We start from the raw sequence: 25,752 nt of genomic DNA on the forward strand, positions 1-25,752 counted from the left end.
AAAGGAAATTCTTCTTTGAACAGGTCAGACACTGTTAAATATGTTGCTTTAATTGGGCAGACCTGTGTTGCTCCACTTAGACTCATTTGATATCATTTTAGCTTTAAGAAGCACCATCTTTACCAGGAGACTATTCCACACATCTACCACCCTTTCTGTGAAAAATCATTTCCTTAGATTACTCCTGAGCCTATCACCTCTTAACTTCATCCCATGTCCTCTCACTCTGGAATTTCCTTTCAATTGAGACTCGCCTCATGCATAGCTATATCATGTAGGTATTTAAATGTCTCTATCATATCTTGTCTCTCCCGCCTTCCCTCCAAAGTATACATATTGAGATCTTTAAGTCATATAGCCTTTAAAGAACAAACTATTGTGATATTGTATAGCAAACTATTGTCAGTATAGCAAACTATTGTGGTATTGTATGGCACCCACAAGGATGTTACCTGTTGGGAAAAAATAAATCAAAAACATGAGTAGACCTGAAGTGGAAGACGCCATCAGCGGGCTGCTGACAAACTATACAAATTGTATATAGCAGATATTTGCAGGTAACAAAAATAGAACAAAACTGTAAATAATGAATGGCCTAAGACAACAAATAGACTGGCATGGCATAAAATTTGATAAAGGCAGCTTATCTCTACTGCATATGAAAACCATTGGAATGGCACAAATCAGAACGCTGAAAGATCCACAAGAATTGAAAAATGTGTGCAATAAAATGGCAAAAAAAGGACACGATGCACTGTAATTATGTTTTGCAAGGTTTCTCAATCATCCAGTCAAAAAAAAAAAATAGAATTAACAAAAAGTAATAAACATACAAAAAAGTGGAGAAAAACAGACCTTATACATAGACAGCCGGGACAGTACTGTACCCTAAGCCATCTGTATCATCATTGGTCTGAAAAAAACTCCACAAATAAATATTTTGTAAGTCTCTCACACATTCATTGGAGAAAACTGTAGCAGCAGGTTTTGAGAAGAAGAAATAGAAATGGACTGCCACAATCAGATGATCTTTTTTTATATATAAATCTTTATTGATTTTTAAGACCAACAAAAGTGCAATAACCATATATTTACATTAATCATCAAGTTAAACACTTCTAATCATAATCAATAAGACTGCATAAAGAATAAATCCCTCTCTTTCCTTCCATTACATTTCATCAAAGATTAAGACAAAGCAAAGAAATAACCCCACCTTCTCACCCAAATATCTTAACCCCTCCTCTTTTACCTCCAGAAGATTCACCTACCTTCAGATAACCTTCCCCCAAATTACCCACCTTAACACCTTCCAATTAAACAAATACCATAAATAGATTGTAACCTACCCTCTCTAACTGCATTCCATATGTATTTTTCATACAGTTCTTCACTGTCAGTTTAATTTCCATCCTATAAGTTCACATAGAATTTTTCTTTTTTCAACCATCTTTATTTTCTCTTCTTTATTAATTTCCAGGTACTTTAGTTAGATTGTGAGCCTTCGGGACAGTAAGGGAATTTTTTAAAGTACCTTCTTACTTCTCATTTATAATCTTAATGTATATTTTCTTCAAACCGCTTAGAACCTAACGGATGTAGCGGTATATAAGAAATAAATTACATTACATTACATTATCCTTCCATGGATGTGTGTGGAAATAAACAAAAATTAAATACAACTATAATGAAGTAATAAAAGACGTCAACGGGCCACAAACCAGTTTAAATAAATTGCTGTGCCCCAACAATTTAGTATTCATTTTCTCATAACTAAAGCTTGAGCATAAATTTGCCCATCAAAAAGGAAAATTGAGGTGATCATAATTTTCCCAATTACGAGTTACCATTTACATGACTATCCCGGTCATAATTAGGAAAAGCCGGCATTTATAGCGATCCTTGGTGGGCTTAATATGCAATAATTTTCCACATAGGACTATATTTTGTAAGTCTTTCACACATTCAATGGAGAAAACTGTAACAGCAGATTTTGAAAATGAGAAATAGAAATGGACTGCCACAAGCAGATGATCTTCAGAATATAAAGGGCTCCTTTTACGAAGGTGTGCTAGCGGTTTTATCGAACACACCAGATTAGCGCACGCTATAGTGCACGCTAGCTGAAAATCTACCGCCTGCTCAAAAGGAGGCGGTAGCGACTAGCACACGAGGCAATTTAGCGTGCGCAATTCTGTGCGTTAAGACCCTAGCGCACCTTCGTAAAAGGAGCCCAAAATGTTGTTTACGCTTTAATACTTGAACATAAGAACATAAGCAATGCCTCCGCTGGGTCAGACCTGAGGTCCATCGTGCCCAGCAGTCCGCTCACGCGGTGGCCCAACAGGTCCAGGACCTGTGCAGTAATCCTCTATCTATACCCCTCTATTCCCTTTTCCAGCAGGAAATTGTCCAATCATTTCTTGAACCCCAGTACTGTACTCTGCCCTATTACGCCCTCTGGAAGCGCATTCCAGGTGTCCACCACACGTTGGGTAAAGAAGAACTTCCTGGCATTCATTTTGAATCTGTCCCCTTTCAACTTTTCCAAATGCCCTCTTGTTCTTTTATTATTTGAAAGTTTGAAGAATCTGTCCCTCTCTACTCTATGCCCTTCATGATCTTGTAAGTCTCTATCATATCCCCTCTAAGTCTCCTCTTCTCCAGTTTTTCCAATCTCTCAGCGTATGAAAGGTTTTCCATACCTTTTATCAGACGTGTCGTTTCTGTTTGAAAATCTGCCTCCTTATGCACCTTATCCAACTATAGTCATTGACATAATGTTTTTTTGCAGAGGAATTACAATTTTCATCCTGTTTAGAAGAAGAATTTTGAAATTAAGAGGCCATTGAATGTGTGAGAGATTTACAAAATATTTATGTGAAGAATTGTTTTCACACCAGTGATGATACAGATGGCTTAGGGTACAGTGTTGTCCTGGCTGTCTGTGTATGAGGTCTGTTTTTCTCCACATTTTTGTATGTTTATTACGTTTTGTCAATTCTACTTTTTTAGGCTGGATGATTGAGAAACCCTGCAAAACATAATTACAGTGCGTAGTGTCCTTTTTGTGTGTTTGAGTTTTGAAATATACAGTTGTACTTTCCCTTTTATTTATTGCAATAAAAAGGCAACATAATTGTACTGTCACCAATGGTGTGCAGTGAGGACCTTCAGGGGATTTGCCTAATCCCGTAAAGGCCCTGAGGTAGGGTTTTCAGACATCTGGATTTCCCCAGGCACTTTTTGTTGCCGCATCTTAATTTTTCTTATTTCCACTCCCATCATATTGATTAGACTTATACCCTGTTTTACTAAAGCCAGCAGCGCGGGCCTGCCCTGCAAATGCTCAATTACAGAATGCCAGACAACGATCCTATTGCTATTTACTACCAAGCTACAAGAATCAACTGCCCTCACAGATCAGATCCCTCAAAGGACTCCTGAACTTTAGGAAAGCAATACAAACTTACCGCTCAAGTTTGTCTAAATTGTAATGTATTTTCTATAATAAATAATCCTTCAATTTGCAGAATATTATTAATGTATATAACGATTCAATGTCCAGTGTGACAAGGAGAGTACTTTCTAAATTGCAAACATATTTGTCCAATAGGCTAATAAAATGTGTTGAATCTCGAACATGAGATGGTATCATTGGAATGAAAGGCCTAAGAAAAAAAATCTATAAAGTTTGACAATGATTACAAAATTGAACCGTAACTAGAAAGTACCGGTCTGCCTGGGGAATCTGTAACGAACTTGTGTATCTTTGGTAACACTTATATAGTAGGAATGGATGGTGCTTTAACAGTAAGATAGTCTTTTTCCTTTGAGGTAATATATCCTGCATTGAATACAAATTCATCCATTTGTTTGGTCTCTGTAAGGTCGGTGTAGGGTCTTCTAGGTGCATATTGGTTATATTGATATTTTCAAGTTTCATGTTTTAGTGCATATAATATCACATTTTTTTATTTTTATTTTTTTTACAGTTTTTAGATTCAAATGGTTTTATTGATGCAAACATCATCAAATGCAACAAATATAACATCAAGGCACTGATTACAAAAATAAAGCATCAAATATAATAAAATAATATACATAATAAAATAAACATATTCCATTTTCAATAAACCCCCATTTTATCTATATCTGACTATCTATATGTGACTATCTATATCTACCACCCCTTTCCACACCCTCCCCACCCCACCCAATGGTACTCTCTACCCTACCTTATCAAAACATACCAGTATTATTTTAATTCAATTAAATAAAAGCCCAATTATGAGACCCAACTTAAAACCGCACTATGACGGATGTAAATCAATATCACATTTTTTATTCTTTTTGTTTTATTCTTTTTTTTCTAGTTTCTAATTTTATAATATGTAACATTTTTTCTGTTTTGCTCAGTTCTGTCTCCAGAGGCAGGCCATTTGGCTGAAACATAATTTGTTTTGAGTCACCGAGACACTTGTGTTATAGTAAAGCTTGTCCTTATGAATAACATCAGCGCCTACTGTGTTGCCATCTACTTTGATGTTTTTTGGTATTTCTTTCATGGAGGACCCTCGTTCTTCTGTTTGTTTCAGGGTATCTTGAAAAATATGAGTATGATTTTAGGATCATTGTTCAAAGTTTAGTCCTGTCTAAATGGGATTATTTTAATAGCCTATATTTGGGTTTATCACAATCATGTTGTAAGGCTTTACAGGTGATCCAACATGCTGCAGTGTGATTAATTGTAGGTTTACAAAGAGCTGATCATGTCACTCGTTCAATGAAAGCTTTGCATTGGATCCCTGTGCAGTTTAGAGCACAATTAAAATTGTTGATGCTTATTTTTAAGGCTCTGACTGGCATAGTTCTTGAATATTTTAAGCAAGCCTTATGGCCATATGATTCATCTTGCCCTTTGAGATTGGCAGGGACCCAGCATTCAGTACTGCCTTCATGAGCAAGGATTTGTTATTCTAATATCTGTGACAATGTGATGTCCATAATTGGGCCTCTGTTATGGAACACACTGCCCAGCAATATGCACTTTGGTTCAGATTCTAAAATGATGCCTAAATCGGCAGCTGCCTAAAAAAACGGCGCTGGCTGCATGTCAATCATATTTAGGCACCGTTTAAAGAATCACAGCTAACGACACCTACCACAAAACTTAGGGATCTGCAATGTAGGCCAGGGTTTTACTGGCCCACATTGCAGACACCTAAGTTCTTCTGAGAATCATGTCCAACAGTGCCTAAGGTAATTTTCATCCTTAACCATACTTACTTTGGCTTTAGGCGCCATTAGGTGGCTTCATGTAGATGCAACTATTACACCTATTCTTTAAATAAGTTTTTAATTGCTTTTTAACAGCACGGTCAATTAAAACAAGTTAGATGGTAGTAGGGTGTTTACCACTGCCTAACCTATGGCGCCATTTACAAAATCAGGCCCCTTTTATCTTCAATATATGAATTTAAGAAAAGGTTGAAAGCATACTTGTTTGTACAAGCATATGCTTGATGTGCAAATGGGATGAAGAGCTGTGATTCAGTATTATGTGCCGTATGTGTCTGTTTATGCTTTTTTATTGTGTCTGTTTTTTATTTTTAGTTTACAAGTGACATAAATAAATAAATGTCATGAATTTCATTCATAGAAATACAGAATGGAGAACAGATAGGGCTAGACCAGGATTTCCTTCCTGTTAGGTCAGTTGGAGTTGGGAAGGATTGATGTGCTGACTTTTATTAGGATAGGGTACATATGACTGGGGGATAAGCATTGTCAAGTTTCAAGTTTATTATTTTTTTGATACTCCGCAAATCATATTATAAGTAAGCAGTTTACAATAAAAATTGATATAAATAAAAGTAAAAATGTAATTAAAACATTACACAACATGAATGGGTAACAGGGATGAACCATAATTCATGATAGAAAAGCAAAGGGAAAGGATAACACAAGAAGTCAAAGGGATAGTCTATGTGTTCCAACTGGAATATTCTATATCACAAAAGATTTTAAAATCAAATGGCTATGAGAAAACATCAGTAAATAAAAAAGTCTTTAAGATCTTTCTTGAAAATATTAAGATAAGTTTGAAGTCTAAGATGACTAGGAAGAAGATTCCATAGTTCGGGACCCTGGGAAAAGAAATGGAATTACGTATGGAATCTAAAAATATCTCCCTAAATGTAGGTACTACTAGATGGTTTTGATTGAGAGATCTAAGTGCTTGAGATGAAGTATAAGGTGTTAAGAATTTACTGAGAAATAATGGAATATCTGTAGAACAAATTTTGAATACTAAGATAATTTTATAAGTAATATGGTGCGATACAGGTAACCAATGAGCTGACTTAAGTAATGGATGATCATACTTTTTATGACTCGTTATTAGTTTTATTGCAGTATTTTGGATCAGTTGAAGTCATTTAAGTTCTTTTACCTGAATACCTTTATACAATCAATTGCAATAGTCCAGATGACTAATGACGAGAGCATGGACAAGGATATTTAATAGCTGAAGATTGAAGTACAGAGAGAATAGAATGTATATATCATAAGTTATAAAAACAAGTTCGTACAACAGAACATATCTGTGCCTTAAATGAAAGAGTAGAATCTAATATTATACCTAAAACATGCACTGAAGTAACTTGAGGTAGCGGTGTATCATTTAGTAAGATTGGATATGATAAGGCACAATTATTAAGTTTCCAGAAGTGCAAAGTTTTGGATTTTGATGGATTGATGATTAATTTATTGTGAGCAAGCCAATTTGTCAGGAGTTTAAGTTTATTATTAATATTATTGATGTTTGATTTATCTAGAGGATCGATGATTGATAAGATTTGAATATTGTCAGCACAGACAAAAGTAGTGATTTCTAAGGATTGAAGTAAGGTCAATATTGAATAGAGAAAAATGTTGAATAAAGTAGGTGATAAAGTTGAGCACTGAGGGATACCAGAAGAGAGATTGAAATTTTGAGAAGTATTTTCTCCAAAGGAGACATTGTATGAACAGTCTTTAATAAATGATTGAAACCATTTAAGAACTGTATCACTAATTCCAATATCTTGTAGTCTAGATAAAAGGATGGAATGGTCTACTAGTCTGAATGCTGCTGAGAGGTCTAAAGGCAGAAGAAGTATTGATTTACCCTGAGCTAAGTGGTAGTGAACATATGTTGTAATGCCTGGTTGTGCAGTCTCAGTACTGTGATTTTTCCTAAAGCCAGTTTGATTGGGGTGTAAAGTATTGGTTTTGTCCAGAAAATCTTGCAATTGTATATGAACAATATTTTCAAATATTTTTTTCGATAAACAAAATATTTGCTATCGGCTGATAGTTAGAGCATAAGTTTGGCAAGTTTGAGGAATTCTTGATCCTTGGACGAATGGTAGCTGATTGTCCTGATTGTAGAGGTCAATTTATTATATGCATGGATACTGGACATCTTAAAAATTCATGTTTACTTCAGTTGTGTCTACCATTTGCCATGATCCTTTTTCTACAAGACAAATTGACTTGATCAATGAGAAAATGATATCAAAGCCTGACGGGTATCCTGAAAAGTAGGACAGCATGCTTCAGTTCTTCCAATCCACAAATATCATGGACATTCACCACAGAAAAGGCTGGAGGTATATTATTTAAAGAGAAACTTTACAGCCCAACTTGGTTCTACAATCTTATCCTGCTAATCTGTGTCACGGTTTCTCCCAGTAATTTGTCTCTTAGAGACAAATCTTATTTTTACAATCTGATTCTCATAATAAGCAATTCCAATGCTGTACAGTTCTAGTGTGCCCTGGATGCTTAGTCTTGTACAAATACAGCTAAATTATAGGATACACAACATATGCTATTTAAACACAGTGTAACTACACTAATGAAGGAAGTATGGCTCTTCAAAGCTGTTCGCAGATGCTTTGAGTTAGTCCAATAGAAAGGTCTCACCCACAAGTTATTTGCATGACCCTTATGTCTTTTGGGATGAGGTAGTATGGTTAACTTAATACATACAGTATGTGATTGAGAAGATTCTATCAAAGACAATGTAGAACAATTACTAGAGGGATAAAGACAGTTTGGTTCTGTGGGAATGTCTCCGATACAACATGGGGGCAATTTAATAAAGCAGAGGTTCTCAACCCAATCCTCCGGACACACCAAGACAGTCATGAACTGCCTAGAAGTCGTCTGATTATGGTGGTATAGAAGAATAAAGTTATGTTATGTTATATAGTGGAAACAACAAGTCTCCCCTGACCCAAAAACAGGGTGAAGGGCAGAGGCAGCCGGACCAAAACAACTTGCTACTAATTATTGGTGTGAATAGGAAGCCCTCAGTCTCACAGCTTGCAGTGGGAACCAGTCTCTAATGCACCAGCTGTCACAGTCATACACCCAAGAGGGTGAAACATCCCTGGGCTGCCCATATGAATTAAACTAGTGCACAAGTGTGCTAAAAGTGAAAAGTGAAATAATAATCAATAAATAATCACAAATAATATAGTGAATCGGTTCATCTGTGTCTGCCCCCCATCCGGGGGTCAAGTGGCGTCCAAAATCAGCCAGGCTGGCTTGGACACGAGCAAGTTAGAGGTAATGAAAAAGTACTTAGCTTCTCCGTGAGCGCCATTTTCATTCTGGACTTTTGATTCTTTGGCTGGCACCTGAGAGCACAGTTCGATTCACAGCTGGTTCCTGAGGAACGTGGGGTTTTCCCTCGAAACGGAGCCCCATTGGACGGGTTCATTTCAAGCTGGTTACCCTTTACTCCGGACTTTCACGTAGAAGCTAAGTACTTTTTCATTACCTTTAACTTGCTCGTGTCCAAGCCAGCCTGGCTGATTATGGACGCCACTTGACCCCCGGATGGGGGTCAGAGACAGTTGAACCAATTCACTTTTAGCACACTTGTGCACTAGTTTAATTCATATGGGCAGCCCAGGGATGTTTCACAGATAATACCCTCTTGGGTGTATGACTGTGACAGCTGGTGCATTAGGGACTTGTTCCCACTGCAAGCTTCCCATTCACACCAATAATTAGTAGCAGGTTGTTTTAGTCCGGTTGCCTCTGCCCTTCACCCTGTTTTTGGGTCAGGGGAGACTTGCTGTTTTTGCTAATCTGTAGTACTCCCCTATTTTGGGTTCTTGTATTGTTCAATGTTATATAGTGGGGCATATTTGATCATAAATCAGGTTAATAGTATTAGCCCACACTTGTAGTATTGCACTTCAGTAAATCTAACTTTAGGAGCAAATTTAGGCTTTGCTTTTTATCTGATCTACATTCAAATTTAGGAGCTAAGAGGCCCTTGTACTAAAAGATTTTAGGCTCTAATCTACTATAATAAAACGCTAAGAGCGCATGCGTACTCTTACCTGCGTGTTCCCTGATCCCTGATCCATATGTCTGTGGCAGGTAAGAGTATGCATGCATGCTTAGGGTTCTATTCTAACGACCGACGGCAGGTAACACGCTGCGACTCCCCCCTCCCCTCCCCCCGTCACCGACCCTAGCCGGCACACCCAAAACCCCCGTTGACCCTCCCACCGCTAGACGGCCGACAATCTTCCCGGCTCCAGCAGCGTCCGAGGCACAGTAATCACAGTGCTTCGTGTCCTTCTACTGGCCTGATTTCCTCTGCTGCGTCCCTGATGACATCTGATCAATTTCTTTGACTGGGTGACCAGAGAATTGGATAGAAGGAATGCGTTAGATGTGGTGTTTTTATATTTTAGCAAAGCTTTTAACAGTGCTCCACACAGGCATCTAATAAATAAACTGAGTGCCCTTGGGATGGGCCCCAAAGTAACAAACTGGTTGAGTGGAAGGTTTCAGAGGGTAAAGGTAAATGGAGATCACTCTGAGGAAAGGAATGTTACAGTGGTGTGCCTCAAGGTTCAGTTCTTGGGCCTGTTCTTTTTAACATTTTTGTATATGATATTGCTCAAGGGCTGTCAGGTAAGATTTGTTTCTTTGTGGATGATACCAAAATCTGCAATAGAGTAGACACCCCTGATGGTGTGAACAACATGAAGAATGACCTAGCAAAACTTGAAGAATGGTATGAAATTTGGCAGCTAAGATTTAATGCTAAGGAATGCAAGGTTGTGCATTTGGGCTGGAAAAACCCAAGGAAATGGTACAGTTTAGGGGGTGAAGAACTTTTGTGTACGAAAGAAGAGTTAGACTTGGGAGTGATAGTATGTGATGATCTTAAGATGACCAAACATGTTGAAAAGGTGACGGTGAAAGCTAGGAGGATGCTAGGGTGTGTAGGGAAAAGCATGGATAGTAGGAAAAATGAGATACATATTGATGTCCAGAGTGTTTGTTGTCTGAGACTTGGGGTGGGGGGGGGTGGGGGGTAATAATACCACACAAACATAGAATTTGCACATTGAACTGTTATGGTGCTATTTGCCCGAGGATGGCCCTGAGGAAGTAGTGTCTAGGCTAAGAAACGATCGTAGCCTGGCTTGTGACAGATAATTTCATGTGCTACTTTTATGTGCGCGGATTGGAAACGTGTTGTTCCTCCTGTTTTGCTAGGTATAATCAAGAAGGGTATTACAACCAGGATGAAAGAAGTTATCCTGCCGTTGTATCGGGCGATGGTGCGCCCACATCTGGAATACTGCGTCCAATATTGGTCGCCGTACCTTAAGAAGGATATGGCGTTACTCGAGAGGGTTCAGAGGAGAGCGACACGTCTGATAAAAGGGATGGAAAACCTTTTATAACCTGAGAGATTGGAGAAACTGGGTCTCTTTTCCCTGGAGAAGAGGAGACTTAGAGGGGATATGATAGAGACTTATAAGATCATGAGGGGCAAAGAGAGAGTAGAGAGAGACAGATTTTTCAAACTTTCAAAAAATAAAAGAACAAGAGGGGCGTTCGGAAAAGTTGAAAGGGGACAGATTCAAAACGAATGCTAGGAAGTTCTTCTTTACCCAACGTGTGGTGGACACCTGGAATGCGCTTCCAGAGGACGTAATAGGGCAGAGTTCGGTACTGGGGTTCAAGAAAGGATTGGACAATTTCCTGCTGGAAAAGGGGATAGAGGGGTATAGATAAAGGATTACTACACAGGTCCTGGACCTGTTGGGCCGCCATGTGAGCGGGCTGCTGGGCACGATGGACCTCAGGTCTGACCCAGCGGAGGCATTGCTTATGTTCTTATGTTCTTTTAAGTATATTTTGCAGAGGATGCCTACTTATAGCAACAAAAGTCTTTTCTGCCTATGATGGAAGGATGGTGGTGAGGGTTGCCTCCACCTATATAACTGAGGCTTTTTCTTTCGTTTTGCTATGAAAGCAGCACTGCTCTGGCAACCGGTGTGTTTGGTAGTTCTAAATATTTCCGGTGGGAGTTTTTTGTTCTGTTTGTGTTATAACTCATAGAGAAATATGAATGAGCCCATATAGTTTGCCTAGACTGAAACTCTTTCTGGTTTTCTACTGCTTGAGTAAAGGAACACCCAGATTCCCATTGTCTGAACAACACCACTTTCTATTCTCATTTCACCATCCTCCCAGGTGTCCCAAGTATTTTATTCCTTTCACATGTTTAATCTCAATAATCTTTCACCACTGTGGTTTTGGGTGCCACCCCCTTGAAAACATGTTAAATGCTTGATTTGAATAATCTTTCTTTTTTTTTCTTTTAGTTAACAGAGTTGAGAATTTTTTCAGGAATCATTGCAGACCCCTTTCCCTCTTGACCTTCGTAATCTCCAGCCTATTTATATCTCTTTTCCTCTCTGTAAAGATTTCAGCCCAGCTTCCTAACTTTCCTCATGTTTATCCCAGTAGCCCTATGGACTTTTCCTCCAGGAACTTTTCCCAAACCTTTTTTAAACCCAGATAAGCTAGCCGCTATTACCACATCCACTGGCAATGAGCTCCGGAGCTTAACTATTCATCGAGTGAAACAATAGTTCCTCCTGTTTGTTTTAGCAGTACTTCCATTCGTCTATAATAAGAGATACCAATAAAACCCACAAATGATGAAGCCATCTCAGCAGATAGGACCTGGACCAACTTCCCAACGACACAATGGTCAGACCTGGACCTGCTGTACAAAAAATACAGCAAATCCTCCTGTGATTTGAACAACTGTCCTCCTTACCTATTAGCAACAGCATCTACCAAATTCATTACTTGTCTCACGCTATGGTTGCAAACCACTCTCAAGGAAGGCCAATTCCCTCCGGAACTTGGAGAAATAATAATCACCCCCATACTAAAAGATCCCAAAGGCCCAACAAATTATAGACCAATTGCTTCTATCCCACTATACATCAAAATCATCAAGGGTCTAGTTGCACAATATCTATCCAATTACCTTGAAGACCACAACATTCTACATCCATCTCAATCTGGTTTCAGAGCCAATCACAGCACAGAAACATTACTGGTATCTTTACTTGATATAGCCCGACAGCACCTCAGCAAAGGAAACAAGTTACTAATCATCCAACTCGACCTTTCAGCAGCATTTGACTTAGTAGATCATCTAATACTTCTTCAGATGCCATAGGAATAACTGGTAAAGTTCACAACTGGTTCCAAGGCTTCCTTCAAACAAGATCATATAGAGTTAAGTCAAAAGATATTTTATCTGACCCCTGGACAAACCCCTGCGGAGTACCACAAGGATCCCCACTATCACCCATACTATTCAACCTCTTCATAGCTTCCTTAGGCACTGCCCTAGACGCCCTAAATATAACTTCTTTCAGTTACGCAGATGACATAACCATCATTCTCCCATTTGACATACAAGACCCCAGCTCCAATGAACGCCTGATAACAACACTGGAAACTAGAAAAATGGATGAAGAACCATAAACTGAAACTGAATGCAGAGAAAACCAAATTCCTACTACTAGAGAAGGAACAAAAGCAATCTTTAACAGAACTGGAAGTAAATACAATCAAATATCCCATACAGAGCACTCTAAAAATTCTAGGAATACAATTAGATAGACGCTGCACTATGCAGACACAGATACACAAAGTCATACAGAAGGCATTCTTCACCATGCGAAACCTAAGAAAAATAAGAAATTTCTTTACCAAAGAACACTACAAGATCATTGTACAATCCCTCACACTTAGTAACTTGGATTACTGCAACAGCCTCTACCTAACATGTCCTAACAATATGATAAAACAACTACAGACAGTTCAGAACACTGCCATCAGACTCATCTACTGTCTCAGCAAATTTGACCACATCACTCCCGCCTATATAGACTCTCACTGGCTTCCGATAAAAGCAAGAACTCAATTCAAGTTCTATTGTCTGCTGTTTAAGATAACCCATGGAACTGCCCCCTGTTACCTAAACAACCGCCTAAACCGCTACCTCTCATCCAGATCAAGAAGAACTCAAAACCTATTCACCTTCCCACCTAATAATGGAACCCGTCTTAAGAAACTATACGACAGCCTTCTAGCGACACAGGCAGCAAAAATTGACCCCACAATCACCAAAATAATAATCAATACAACAGACATCAAAGTATTTCGAAAAGAAATCAAAACATTTCTATTCAGAAAACACGTCATTACCAACTAATATCCTCCCTTTATGCACAAGCTCTCCCTCTATAGAATAACACATTAATCAATTCTTAGAACCTTTCCTATCATACATACTCTGATTCCTATATAAACATTTTCCACACTATCCAATAAACTTCTTATGACATTATTAGGTAACTTCCAATCTGTAAACCGTATATACTGATATTCTCCACTATATTCTCTTATCACTTGATTCCCTGATATGTAATTTTCATAATTGAATCCTCTACCACACCATGTAATGTACATGAATCACTGTTATGTAATTTATCTAGATAATCTTTATTACGCAATTCTTTTGGTAATGTCCAAATCTCCTATAATTTGTATTCCGCCTTGAACAATATATAATGTATAATGTATTCAAAATTAATTTTCCTATGAACTGTTTTCCTACCTTCTTCTACTCTATGTTTATAACCTAACTAATTTATTTTTCTCAAGTACTTTAGCAAGAATGTGAGCCTTTGGGACAGTCAGGGAACTCTAAGTACTCTCTCTTCATCTTAATTAATCTTACTTATTGCATTTCTTCTGTTTCTACTGTAAACCGCTTAGAACTTCACGGTACAGCGGTATATAAGAAATAAAATTATTATTATTATTATTATTATAATACTGTGCTCCTTTTAAGGAAATGTCCCTGATTCACCCATATCCCTCCTTTTGTTATGCCTCCTTTGCAGATCCACACAGAAACACTTAGGGCTCCTTTTACAAAGGTGCACTAGCGTTTTTAGCACACACACTGGATTAGCGCGCACTGTAGCGTGCGCTAGCCGAAAAACTACTGCCTGCTCAAGAGGATGCGGTAGTGGCTAGCTCACGTGGCATTTTAGCGTGCACTATTCTACGCGTTAAAGCCCTAACGCACCTTTGTAAAAGGAGCCATTAGGTGCTATTCTGTAAATGAGCACATGGGAGTCTGACTTTCTGCCCCATTTCAGTGTCTCATTTTATTTATTTATTTAAAAATGTATATACCAAATATTATCTATACGGTTTACATAGTCAGAGTCATAAATGTTAAACAAACATTTTAAGTAATTCTAAAAACTGTACCATAAAATTTGATCATTAATCAGATAATTCATTAGCAGATACGTACATCATGTTAAATCTCAACTGAAAAAGGCACTTACAAACAATTGTGTCTTCAGCATTTTCTTAATACCCATTCTGGCAGTGCAAAATCGCAAAACATCTGGCAGAGCACTCCTGAGTCTCGCACCTCCCACCGATAACATAGCCCCACCAATACTGGAAGGAGAGATTACCATCCTCCCCCCTAAGCATACTTTCATATTATTTTCTGACCTCTAAGCTCATTCTTGGCTGATAGATTTTTTAAAAATCCTTTCAAAACAGCAGGAGTTACATGATACAAAATCTGATGTATTACATCCATTCAGAGCTATATACTGTATAGAATTCCCCTGATTATGCATAATTCTGCTTTCTGGACATTCAAGTGAAATTCTGCTGAGTTCTGAAAAAAAGCCAAAGAGCTGGCAATCCTGACCTCCTGAGTAATCTCACAGGGATCAAAGTTTGCCAATGGCTTAATCTGGCCCTGAAAACCACAAACATTTTTCAGAGCAAGAATGGAGTAGAAGCTTTCCACAAGTAAGAGAGGCACTAGAGCAGGGGTCTCAAAGTCCCTCCTTGAGGGCCGCAATCCAGTCGGGTTTTCAGGATTTTCCCAATGAATATGCATGAGATCTATGTGCATGCACTGCTTTCAATGCATATTCATTGGGGAAATACTGAAAACCTGACTGGATTGCGGCCCTCAAGGAGGGACTTTGAGATCCCTGCACTAGAGGTAGCAATTCCAAATCATTTAGGGCTCCTTTTACAAAGGCGTGCTAGGGCCTTAACACGCGCAATACGTGTGTTAAATTACCAAGCGCGCTAGCCACTACCGCCTCCTTTTTAGGAGGCAGTAGATTTTTGGCTACTGCGTGCTATAGCGCGCGGTAATTTTGTGCGTGTGCTAAAAGGAGGCCTTAATCAATATCACATATCTACAATTACTCTTCACCTTGGAAAATCAACACCAAACACCATACAACATCTGCGAGTGCTTAAGTGAACGCTCAGACCCACAACCAAAACTCTAGTGAACTCTAGCAACTAGCTCCGTGAATTTTCACTAGAGTTTTGGTTGTGGGTCTGAGCATTCACTTAAGCACTCGCATATGTTGTATGGTGTTTGGTGTTGATTTTCCAAGGTGAAGAGTGATTGTAAATATTTAAATTATCACCTCAGTTGCAAAGGATTTTTTCTTTTAAATATTGACAAATTTTAAAATGTGTGGGAGCCGTTAACAAAATATTGTAATGAATGGATGCCATTTTTCCCTTAAATTTATAAGTTCAATATTCAGGGTGGGGAGGGATAATTTTTAATATATCATATAAAAATATTTGTTATGAAAGGGTGGGAAGGGAGGGAGTTAAGGTTATATGATTTGTATTATTGCTGAATATTAAGTGATATATTTAATGTTAAATGTTTTAATTTACTGTTTGAAAATGAATAAAGATTTTTTTAAAAAATTTTTTTGATCAATAACGCATACAGAAAAAGAAGGATTCGTAGGGGTAACAATTTCTGATGGGTATATTGATGAAATTGATGGTCAAAACAATACCTCATTGGTGACAGAAGTATAATATAATATCCTTTGTTAAAAGCACTGGTGTGAAGGCTAATTTTGCCTAAATAGTCACCATAGCGGTTTACAAAAGAAAACAAATATCTGGTCCTAAGAGAGTTCATGATAAATGCCAAGTCACCCGCTATACTACTATGGGTGGCTTGTCATTTATCGTGTGCTGCTCTGCAGTGCAGCTTTGTAAAAGCCCATCCTAGAGTCCACTCATCAATCAGCATTCTTTTTTCTCTCACCTAGACCATGGCAATGAACTTCCCCCTCGTATATGAAAGGAACAACCATTCCCTAAATTTAAGGCATTTCTGAAGATATTTTTTTTACCTTAGCTTATACTAATACATAGCTTTATGGCATGCTGTGTTACATTGGAGTGAGTGGAATTTGTTAACCAGAAAAGATATTGTTTAAAACCTTAATGATTGTATCTTGTAAGACTGGAGTCCTCTTTCCTGTTATATTGAAGTTCCTTTCTTATATGTCTTTTAGTATGCACACTTAGACCTGTTGTATCATTATGTGCAGTATAGCAAATTATAATAATAGTAATTGCTATTATAATATACTAGTCTTTAAGCCTGTTACATTAACGGGTGCTAGAATAGATGTGTGTATCTTTCTTTCTTTCTTTCTCTTTCTCTCCTTGGCTGCTTTCTGTCTGTCTGTCTTTCTTTCTTTCTGTCTCTCTCTTTCCTTGGCTGTCCACCAACACCCCTTGCCTGCTCCCCTGTCCAGCAGTAGTCCTTCTCCCTTCCTTTTACCTCCCCCGTGTGCAGTAGCATCCCATCCCTGCTCCCCCTGTCCAGCAGCAGCCCTTCTCCCTTCGTTATACCTCCCCCTGTCCAGCAGCACCTCTTCCCTGCTCCCCTGTCCAGCAGTAGGCCTTCTTCCTTCCTTTTACCTTCCCCCTGTCCAGCAGCACCTCTTCCCTGCTCCTCCTGTCCAGCAGTAGGCCTTCTCCCTTCCTTTTACCTCCCCTCCTATCCAGCAGCACCCCTTCTCTGCTCCCCCTGCCCAGCAGCAGCCCTTCTCCCTTCCTTTTACCTCCCCCCTATCCAGCAGCACCTCTTCCCTGCTCCCCCTGTCCAGCAGTAGGCCTTCTCCCTTCCTTTTACCCCCCCCCCACCCACCCACATCTAGCAGCATCTCTTACCTGATCCCCCTATCCAGCAGTAGGCTTTCTCCTTTCCCTGCTTCCCCTGTCCAGCATCTGCTAGCCCGTGCAGCCTCGGGGCTTTTGCTAGGCAGGCCCACCTCACATTATCGAAGTGAGCCGGCCTAGCAAATGCCCCGCAGCTGCTGCATTTGCTGGTCGGGGGGTGAGAAGAGGAGTCCCGGCAGCACAGGAGTCAAACTGCCGCTGAAATCGCCATCGCAAGCTGCCCCATGCGCCACAAACCGCCCCATGCGCCAGAAATCAAATTTCATATGGAGGCACACAGCACGGTGGCAGGGATCACAAAACCCTAAGTGTGCATGCGCATTTAGGGTTTTATTATAGAGGATTAAGCAATTTGGCAGCCATTAGGAGCATGCAAGACTTCACACTTACTGTAAGTGGAAAAAGGTTAGAAATCAGTACTGCTAAGGGCTCTAACTATAATTCATATTCCACTAACATTATAGCCTGGGAAACACGAATAAAAGACTAATAACTATTATAAATGTCCAGTATATTTCTAATCAAAGAGAAGAGGACAAAGAGTTTCAGAGTAAAGGTGCTAAATAAAAGAATGTAGAAAGCTTTAAGACCTCCCAGGAAAGGGACTTGATCGACAAGTCCATGAAGTCATCTGCGCAATGTGCTGTGGCGGCAAAAAGGGTGAATAGAATGATTACAAAGGGAATCACAAATAGATCCAAGAAGATTAACATGCCGCTGTACCGGGCCATGATGCGCCCTCACCTACAGTACTGCGTCCAGCACTGGTTACCGTACATGAAGAAGGACAAGGTACTACTCGAAAGGGTCCAGAGAAGAGCGACTAAAATGGTTAAGGGGCTGGAGGAGTTGCCTTACAGTGAGAGATTGGAGAAACTGGGCCTCTTCTCCCTTGAAAAGAGGAGACTGCGAGGGAACATGATCGAAACATTCAAAATACTGAAGGGAATAGACTTAGTAATAATAATAATAATAACAGTTTATATACCGCAGGACCGTGAAGTTCTATGCGGTTTACAATGATTAGAAATGTTACAGATTAGGAATGTTACAGATTAAATGGAATAAACAAAATACAGACTTAGTTATTGATAGTTCTAACGATCATTTGTTGAGGACTGAGATTGTATAGGTTGGTTTCCTAAGTATTTCAGGAACAGATGTGTTTTTAGGCGTTTCCTGAATTCCCCATAGGTAGTGGGCACAAGCAATTGTTCAAAGTCTTTACCCCATAATGCTGCTTGATGTGCGAGAAGATGTTGGTGATGACTCTTAAATTTACAACCTCTGACCGGTGGAGAGACAAAGTTCAGATGTGAGCTTTGTTTGTGTCTGTTGGTTGTGAAAGAGAAAAGGTCTGTTATGTATTTAGGGGCTAGGCCGTAAAGTACCTTGAAGCAGAAACAACCAAACTTGAATTTCACACGTGCCTCCACCGGCAGCCAGTGTAAAAGTTGATAGGAAGGTGTTACGTGACCAAACTTTTTCAGTCCGCAGAGTAGTCTGATCGCTGCATTTTGAACTAGTTGCAATCGCCGTGCATACTTCTGGGGGAGGGCCAAGTAGGGGATGTTACAATAATCTAGTTGACTCAGTATAAGGGATTGTATAAGGGATTAGTGGAGAAAAACAGACTCCAAGGTAGGGAGAACGAGAGGGCACTCTCTAAAGTTGAAAGGGGATAGATTCCGTACAAACGTAAGGAAGTTCTTCTTCACCCAGAAAGTGGTAGAAAACTGGAACGCTCTACCAGAGTCTGTTATAGGGGAAAACACCCTCCTGGGTTTCAAGACAAAGTTGGACAAGTTCATGCTAAACTGGTGAGACTGGACTCATTTGGAGCACTGGTCTTGACCTAGGGGCCGCTGCGTGAGTGGACTGCTGGGTAGGAAGGACCACTGGTTTGACCCAGCAGCGGCAATTCTTATGTTCTTATTGAGATTTATAGAAAATGGTTATGCAATAGTAAGAATATTCCATATATGTGTATTGTAAGATGATTGGACATGAATAGGGGCTGCTGACAAATCTATTGGGCATTTATTCTAGCAAGAATAACTCGTTTTCACTAGCTTACCTCACTTTATTCTACTAAAATTCCCAAGGCATTCATCAACATACAGTTCCAAACTGGTTACATCACCATGTGGAATACTTCTGTTATTTCCATCTAAATGAGATCTTTTCGGCAATTAATATGCAGAGTCAGAAATACTGTCTTGGGTTTCTGGGTTCTGAAGAGAAAAGTTTCATTATTCTTTATTGTTTAAACCAAGGAGCTGCTGGTAATAATGACAGACATCCACATTGGGCCTCAAACTACCTGTCTAACTTAATTGCTGGTGGCTCAGCTGTACTATAGCATTATCATGTCACATCCGCACGTGCTCAGAGGCCCTCCAGATGTGGCCCCAAACTTGGGAAAGAAGAGACAAAGTTTGTATGGGGACGGGACTAGGTGTAGAATGGGGCAGTGCTGGGGTGGAATGGGGCAGGGCCAGATGTCCTCTTTTTGTTATTAAATCTGGTAACCCTACCTTTATCTGCCATCATGTTTCTATGTTTCTAGAAGTACTGAACTGAAACTAAACCATCAAGAAAATTTCTCATCAGATATTGCAAACTGAACAAATTAAGGAAAAATTTCAGTAAAAGAAATGCAGAATCCAGTGGCAAAAAATGTCCCTAAAACCTGTATACTTGCTCATCAAATACAATTTGTGAAATATATAAATCTACAGTAATTATCCCCCAGCCCCCCAACAGTACTCCAGGTTTGATTACCTGAGATCAAACTTCTGAGTCATAGGCAGTGGCATAGTGAAGGTGAGAGGCACCCAGGGTGGTGCCCCTTCCACGCCCTCTTCTTCACATCCCCACCTCCACACGCTCCTTCCTCACCACCTCCTGCTGCGCATGTACCTTGTCCTGTCCCCTGTACCTCTGTAACATTCCTGGTGCGAGCAGTAATCCCCATGCTACTATCATGCCAGCGTTGGTTCTTCCTCTGACGTTACTTCCTAGGTGTGGGTCCAGGAAATGACATCAGAGGAAGAGCTGATGCTGGCATGACAGCAGGTTGGGGGTTACTGTTCGCGCCAGGAACGTTACAGAGGTATGAGGAAATGGAAGCAGCGCACACGTGCCACAGTGAGGGACGGGGAAGGAGTGGGGGGGCAGAGTTGAAGATGGGCGCCTTCACTAAGATGGTGCCTGGGGCAGACCGCTACCCCCGACCCTCTTACTGCCTCCACTGGTCATAGGTCATCCAAGACTTTGAGCAGCACAGGAAAGAAACCTTCACAAATATTGAAAGCAAGGGATTCTCCACCAATAGGCTGGAAGTTTACTTGTTGACGAATCTTAGAACTTGTTCCACTTGGGAAAGGCAGTTAATGCCTGTGACCTAAGATGAATTTTGTAAGAATAATGTCATACAATTTGAGGGGGGGGGGGGGAATCACAACAGAGAATAAAGGCTCAAAGCATGCCACAGGCTGTTTGAACTAGAAAACCCTGAAACGAGTGCCAATGAAGCTGCTAATTGAGAAATACCAAAATTAAAAATTGAAGAAATGGGTGGTAATTTTGGGGGGGCTGTATTGGAATTTGTATATAGCATTTTTTCAGGGTGGGATACTTGTAACATCAGATTATTACAAGGGAACAGAAAGTTCTAAACTGTGTGTTCAAACAATGGAGATTTTCCAGAGAAGAAAATTATATCCATCAGCTACTGCTAAATTTCCAAAGCCCATATGGCAAAGCACTAATAGCCACCCTGTATTAATTAAACATTGGGTTGTTGAATGCTTACAATAGAAATTCTTGACTCCATCCTTCTTGAAATTTCCATAATCTCAGGGGGGTTCAGTTACATTTCTGAAAAAAAGTCACAACTGCTGTGTTTCTGTTTAAAGTGCTGAACATATCCCAGTAAACAAGAAAATAAAATAACAAAGATCTTGTCAGTCTGTTTACTGAAAGATCACATACCAATACGCCATTTAAAAAAAAGGTTAGTCAGTTTTATTCAAAGTGGTTAAGGATCTGATCGTCCACACACAGTGTTTGTAGATCAAGATACAAAAGGAAACAAAGCAGATGAAAGCAGAAAATAAAAAGTCATCTTACCCAGTGTGAGAGAAATTCTGTAAAGGCTGCCTAAAAATTAGGTACCAGCAGATGCCTAGATCGCACCTTCCAGCGCCTAACTTAATTGTTTTAATTGGCTTTAAGTGGTACGATAATTGATTGCGCCATTAAAAGCCAATTTTAAAACAATTTTTAAAAATCTAGGAGCCACTAGGCGCATCGCGGGACTGGCGGCTAATACCTAAGTGCCTAGTGACACTTAGTGAGGCCGTATGCCTAAGTAGGCATATGTAGAGGTAGAATTGGCTATAGGTATTGCTAAGCGTGACTTGGCAAGATTCTAGGATGAACTTAGATGACGGAAATGTAGGCCTTTAAAACTCTGGCCTCCATTACCAGCGCGTAAGTTTGGCATTAGGCGCCAATAGCCACGATTCTTTAAGTGGCACCTGAATGTGATTGACACGTGGAAGTTGTCATTTTTCTAGGTGTCTGCTGTTTCAGGCACCACTTATAGACCATGTTCTAAGGAGAACCATACGTGTGTAACTATTTCCCTATCCCCAGAGAGTATACAATTTAATTTTGTGTTTGACTGCATAATATGCTTATACTTTTCTGTAAATATTACCTATATATCAATGCATTCATATACTGACGTATTCCGTATTTGTATTTACTGTTCTGTTCAAAAAATTTTCAATATCCATCATCATGTCATTTATTAAACTCTTTTATTGACTTTTAAAACAAGAAACACTGGACAGCCAGAATTCATTAATAAATTTTTGATACTGTACGCCACATCGCGATTTCGTCGTTCCTCGGAGCAAAATTTATTAGTAATTCATGCCTTGAACCATATTAACACTAGAAGAAACACTATCTTTTCAGTAGTTGCCCCGACCCTCTGGAACTCAGCACCAAATGCTCTAAGAGAGATAACTAATCTTGAGAAATTGAAATCTTTCCTTAAGACATTCCTTTTTAAAGATGCCTTTTCAAGTATAAATGTCTTCTTAAGGATTTTTATGAAAAAAAAACAAAACTTTTTTATCTTTTACGAGTCTACTTGTATTGGACTTACTTGTTTTTAACCCCACTCTTTTGTTTATACCTTTAATATCTTACTTTTCTTTCATCATTGTAGTTCTCCCCTTCTTTTCCACTTGTACCCGTTTGTCCAGTCGTGTATGTCATTGTTTTTATCTAATCATGTATGTTTATTTTGTTAAAGTTATGTTAAATTATATTATCTGTTTCTGCCCTATTTAAAAATGTATAACCACCTTGGAATAAATGATAAAGTGGTATATCAAAATTTTAATAAACTTAGGGCTCCTTTTATCAAGCCGCGCTAACGAGGTTAATGCGTGCAACTTTTCATCATGCGCTAACCCCCGCGCTGGCCTAAAAACTACCACCTGCTCAAGAGGAGGCGGTAGCAGCTAGCGCAGCTGGCGGTTTGGCGCGCGGTATTACGCACGTTAAACCGCTAGCGCGCCTTTGTAAAAGGAGCCTTTAAACTTAATATTGAAATCATAATTTTGTATCTGAGGCAATGAAGTCCAAGTCTAATATACAGAAATATGAGCAGGAAAAAACATCAAAGCAGTTTATAATTTAAAACCATATTAGAGGGAAATAGGTTACAAACTGGGGGAAACCAATACCCCCAAACAAACAAAAAACAACAATACTCTGAGCCAGCTCATACAAAAGGTGAATATAAGAGGGAGAAAAGGATGTTACAATAGTTCTTACGGGGAAAGGGAAAGAGGGGAGATGGGTGAAACAAAAGGGAAAACAATTCAAAGTGATCAACTATAAAGAAAGAGGGAGCAAGAAGAAAAAGCAAGGCTAAAAAAGACAAGTTTGCTATGGTCAGTAAGGAAAAAAGATCAGGAGAGGGAGGAAGGTTTGAGAAAAATGAACTTTAGGACAGCCCTTGAATATTTTAAGAGAAAGTTCAACTTCGATTGAACGGGAGAGTGATAGAGTGAGTGCAATGATGCTGAGGCAGGTGTTCCATAATGAATCAAGCCAAATAAAGCAAAAACTGAGTAAGTATTGTTGAGATGAATGCAGCACATGCTGAGGTGAATAAATGAAGAGAAGTTTTGACATAAAAAAAGGAAAGCCAGAGTGTAAGGTCTGATGTACTATTGTCAGATATTTAAAGGTGATCTGAAACGAAACTGCGCTCCCGAGAGAGGTGGTGGAGAGGAAAACAGTGACTGAGTTCAAAGAAGTGTGGGATGAACACAAAGGATCTAGAATCAGAAAATAATATTAAATATTGAACTAAGGCCAGTACTGGGCAGACTTGCACAGTCTGTGTCTGTATATGGCCGTTTGGGGGAGGATGGGCTGGAAGGGCTTCAATGGCTGGGAGGGTGTAGATGGGCTGGAGTAGGTTTTGATGGAGATTTCGGCAGTTGGAACCCAAGCACAGTACCCGGTAGAGCTTTGGATTCTTGCCCAAAAATAGCTAAGAAGAAAAAATTTAAATTGAATCAGGTTGGGCAGACTGGATAGACTATTCGGGTCTTTATCTGCCTTCATCTACTATGTTACTATGGAAGCCAGATTTCCAGAAAGAATAAAAGTTTAATGTGGTTATATCTTCCCTTGCCATATAGTAATTTAATGGCAGTGTTCTGAACAAGCTGTAAACAGAAAATCTGAGATATTGGCAGACCTCAATATAAAGAAATACAGTAGTTGAGATTAGTAATGGCAAGGGCAAGAAGAATCCTCAGGGAAGCAATGTTGAGCACAGAATGAATGGACCAAATTTGACGTAAGGTAAACAAAACCCCCAAAAAACCAGCTACATTGAACGACAAGAAATCTGTTTCTTAAATGCTAAGACACTGTCCAAATGAACACCCAGGACCTTAACAGAACCTTTAAATGGAACAGCCACTCCATGAATGTGAATTGGTGCAGGGGGAGAGGTGAGTGGACTGGAAGAGCAGATCATTGGCATTGAGTTTCAGATGGTTTTCTCATAGCCAGATAAAAATATCCAGTTTGAAAGAGATCAAATCTTCTAAGGCAATGGTTCCCAACCCTGACCTGGGGGACCACCAGCCAGTTGGGTTTTCAGGATACCCCTAATGAATATGCATGAGAGAGATTTGCATATAATGGTATGCAAAGCAAATCTCTCTCATGCATATTCATTAGGGATATTCTGAAAACCCAACTGGCTGGTGGTCCCTCAGGACAGGGTTGGAAACTACTGTTCTAAGTGATGTTGAAATCTTCTAAGGGAGCATCAACCTATATACAATTTGTATAAATGTAAAAAGTAAAGCCCAAGGACTGAATCACAAGGGTGAAAGGAGAAAGGAAAATGTTAAATAGAATGCCAAGAATCGAGCCTTGAGGTACTCTGGATCAGTAGCGTACTAAGGGGGGGTGGTCCACCCCGGGTGCAAGCCCTGAGGGGGTGCTCCCGGCCTTGCCGTTCAGTCCCCCCCACCCCCGAAGGACCGCTCGCCCCCATGGCCTCCCTGCACCACCTATGAAGCAGCCCACAGCGGGATCGCGATGTCAGCGATCCCTGAGCTGCTTCGGCGCTGTTTCCTGCGCCGCAGTCCCGCCCCTCCTCTGACATCAGAGGAGGGGCAGGAACACGGCGGAGGAAGCAGCTCCGAAGCAGCGTAGGGATCGCTGACATCGCGATCCCGCTGTGGGCTGCTTCATAGGTGATGCAGGGAGGCCAGGGGGGCGAGCGGTCATTCGTGGTGGGGCGGGCAGGCAGGCAGGCCTTCAAAGGGGAGGGGGGTGAAAGGCAGGCAGGCCTTCAAGGGGAGGGACAGGCAGGCCTTCAAAGGGGGGACAAGCCTTCAAGGGGGGGACAGGCAGGCAGGCTTTCAAGGGAGGGATAGGCCTTTAAGGGTGGGGACAGGCCTTCGGGGGGTGCAGACCTTCAAGGGGGGGAACAGGCCTTCAAGGGGGAGGATAGGCCTTCAAGGGGATCAAGCAGGCAGGCAGGCAGGCCTTCAAGGGGGGGACAGGCAGGCAGGCAGGCCTTCAAGGGGGGTGAAGGCCTTCAAGGGGGGGTGCAGACCTTCGGGGGGTGCAGGCCTTTGGGCGAGTTGCAGGCCTTCGGGGGGGAGTGCAAGCCTTCAGGGGTGGGATGCAGACCTTTAAGGGGGGACAGGCCTTCAGGGAGGGGGGCCCTGG

Source organism: Geotrypetes seraphini, chromosome 10 (genome assembly GCF_902459505.1).
Source record: "Geotrypetes seraphini chromosome 10, aGeoSer1.1, whole genome shotgun sequence".
NCBI lineage: Eukaryota > Metazoa > Chordata > Amphibia > Gymnophiona > Dermophiidae > Geotrypetes > Geotrypetes seraphini.